This window comes from Monomorium pharaonis, chromosome 1 (genome assembly GCF_013373865.1).
Source record: "Monomorium pharaonis isolate MP-MQ-018 chromosome 1, ASM1337386v2, whole genome shotgun sequence".
Taxonomy (NCBI): domain Eukaryota; kingdom Metazoa; phylum Arthropoda; class Insecta; order Hymenoptera; family Formicidae; genus Monomorium; species Monomorium pharaonis.
Genome location: NC_050467.1, coordinates 33,910,791 through 33,914,152, shown reverse-complemented (window position 1 = coordinate 33,914,152; position 3,362 = coordinate 33,910,791). Strand labels below are relative to the sequence as shown.

Sequence of the window (3,362 nt, the reverse complement as noted above, 5' to 3'; positions counted from 1 at the left end):
ATATTAAAAATCGCTTCCTTATGAACAAAATTATATACTAACACACATATACACACACGCACGCACTCAAATCAGATGCACGCACAAAAGAAAAAGAAAGAGAGCTGACAAATTATTCGGTTTAGCGGCGCCAAGTTTTTGTAGTAAAATTTGTATTAAAATATTTATTTGTAATATTTGTACAAATAATTATTTGTAAAAGTGGATGTTTTAGTTTGTATGAACATCCATTTTCATGGTTGGCGCATTTTCTTCATATCATTACTTTTGTAGAAAAAATAAATTATTTGTTGTTTTTGGGGGGGAAAGAAAATTTTATTACAATTTTGTACATTTGTAGTGCCAAATTAAAATTATTTTGTACAAGAATAGATTTTTGAGGGCTACAAATAACACTATTTTCTTAAATCTTTTATTGTACAACATACACAAATACACTTACAGACCTATTTACATAACTATATTATATTATATTTACAAAGTAGGCTGTTTTATAAAATAAACAAATATCTTTAATATAAATTCTTATGTAATAAATACTCACTACTGATAGCTAGAAAAACATTCTCGTTAAGTTAAATTCACGATAAAATACTATTAGTTAGTCTCTACATGACATTAGTCAAATATTAATTTCTGATCGTTAAGTAAAATATAAAAATATAGTTTCAGTCAAGTAGCGTTTAATAATAATTCACACTACATTCAGCCAATAGGCTTAGTCTTTGTTATAATAAATATTAGCATGTCAGATAAGTAAAATGTTAAGATAGTTACAGGAAGTTGTGTGCTACTCTGTATTCATATATTTCATCGCGTTAATGCGACTTTGGATTACAGTTTTAGTGTCATATGCATTTTGTCTTTATGTTGCAGTTACACAACCTAAAGGTGATATTTTGTTTATTTAAATATTTTAATGCAAAGTACAGAGTGGCGCACTTCCCTGCACTTTTGCATTTTCGGGTGCAATATATTAATTTTCTCTGTAAGCTCGAACACAGCATAGGGAAGAGCGAGGCGCATCTCACGCGAGTCAGCCACGCTCTGCTGTGATTGGCGAAAGCCACGGAAGAGGGGATAGCCCAGCGTGCGATCCCGCGAGGCGACGCAACGCGTCGAGTGGCCACAGCATGAGCGGTAGGGGTATCGTAAAATCCCGGGTGGTGGCAGATGACGCTATCGCTGATTGGCGAGCGGCCAGACGGAAGGGAGATGCCGCCTGGTATATAATGTGCGAATACCATGAGGAACAATCCTCACGAGAAACCACGCAAGTTTTCGCGCGTAAACCGTCGTCGGTCATTTCGTGGCAAAGTGCGATCGTGCGACTGCGAGCGGAAGTTCCGTGATTACCACGTCAGCGTAATTAATAACGACGAGAGCTGAATGCGAGTAGGCTCACGTAATAAATCAGGAACTCGATAACGCGATTGTGCAAAAGCCACGCGATCGGGTACTGTGAACTGAAACTAAGAGTGATAGTTAATAAACACATATTCCATTTGTTATTGTTACAAATACTCTGTATTCTACTTACCTTTCTGTGCGAGAAATCCTATCCTACGAACGTACTCTGGGGACCTAGAATAAAGCATCTCATAAAGACTGGGACAAAGGCGATACATAACCTAGAAATCTGGGACTTACCTGTGGATGATCCTGGGAAATTGCGGCGAGCCGGAAGTGTTCCTCTGGGAAGTGGGCAGCACCTGAAAAAGAAAGAAAGTGAATTAGTAAGTGGTAGCAGATCCACACACAACGAGAAACCACTGCGCGCGAGAGTACATAACCTCAAAGCGGATACTCATCGCAACACGGGCGTGGTCCTGAGCGTGACGACGGATGTTCCAGCGGGTATCCAGCGTCTGGGCATCCTGTTCCTTACTCTTAGGAGGTAAGAAGAGCTGGCGACCGTTACCTGTAATACAAAAAAGGTATGTGAGTTCATTCCCATCAGCGGTTGTAAAGTCTTATGCATCGTTAATTCCGGTCACAACCTAACCTAACAAAACATCACACCGACGACATCGACAAAGTCAGTACACACACACACACATTCACACACGTACACACACAAATAAATTTAACATGGCAACAAAATGTTGCAAGTTATTGCATTCAGCAAACATCTTTTTTGACAGAATATTTTTTATAATTAATTTTCTTCTTTCTAAACGCCACCTAGTTGGGTGTCCTTATTCTCACTTCATATTAGTTGGGTAGTTTTTCTCTTTAATCTAATATATCAATGAGAAGGAGAGGCAGAAGAAAGAGAAAAGTGTTCTACTAACTCGTTCCCTTTGTAGAATATCCCTACCTAAGAGTTTTATAAACAGTCTTTCTTAATATATCTATGAATGCAACTCGGACTGTTAAAGTTAACATATTAGGAGGAAGCTTAATATAGTTTAGTATAGACATGTGAATTTAGTACAGATTAAGTTACATATAAAGGCAATAATAAATTTGCATCATTTCTTTATTGGTCTACATTTATAATATAAAAAGTATAAAAATGTTTTAGAAACGTTCTGTTGGAGAGGAAGGCAAATGAGCAAAATTTTAATATGAGAGAGGTAATAGAAGACGAAGGAGGGAGGAGGCATGACTGTGAAGTTAGCCCCACATTTTTAAATTTTATAAAAATTAATCGGAGTGCCAGTTGCCCCCGCACGAGTGCAACAGTGCTGAGTCAAATTTAAAAAGAGTGCAACCGTTTAAAGCAAAGAAATTCCAATTTCAAAAATGAGGGGGCCAACTTCACGCAGCTCCCCATTTAAAAAAAAATATTTTTTCTTGCGGATTTCAAAAGATTTCAAAGAGTGCTACAGTGCACCGATGAGTGCGAAGAGAGTGCAATCAAAATAACCCCAGAATTTAAAATTAAAGTAAAATCCAAAATTTGACTGTATCTTTGTCAATTTTGACTTTAGCGCTTCGGGCCATAAGAGACTTCGAAAGCACTCGTGCGGGGGCAAACGGCACTCCCGCGAAAACACCAAAATTCGCAAAAAAAATTTTTTTCTCGGGAACTTAGAAATTTTTCGAAACTTTAAGTGGCTGCATCTTCGTCAATATTGACTTTAGCGTTTCGGGCCTTAAGAGACTTCGAAAGCACTCGTACGGGGGCAAACAGCACTGCCGCGAAAACATCGAAATTCGCAAGAAAAAATTTTCACTTGGGACTTAGAAATTTTTCAAATCTGAAAATTTAAGTGGCTGCATCTTTGTCAATTTTGACTTTAGCACTTCGGGCCTTAAGAGACTTTGAAAGCACTAGTGCGGGGGCAAACAGCACTGCCGCGAAAACACCGAAATTCGCAAGAAAAAATTTTCACTTGGGACTTAGAAATTTTTCA

At 37.9% G+C, this 3,362-nt stretch overlaps 1 long non-coding RNA gene across 1 annotated transcript; it reads right to left on the bottom strand.

Annotated features, from left to right (window-relative positions):
- Nucleotides 1-385: 385 nt before the first annotated feature.
- LOC118647842 lies at nucleotides 386-2,729 on the bottom strand. Its single transcript, XR_004964974.1, has 3 exons — nucleotides 1,651-2,729; nucleotides 1,541-1,584; nucleotides 386-1,472 (listed from the first exon to the last, which is right to left on the bottom strand). It is a non-coding gene; the product is annotated as an uncharacterized LOC118647842 (long non-coding RNA).
- Nucleotides 2,730-3,362: the final 633 nt, after the last annotated feature.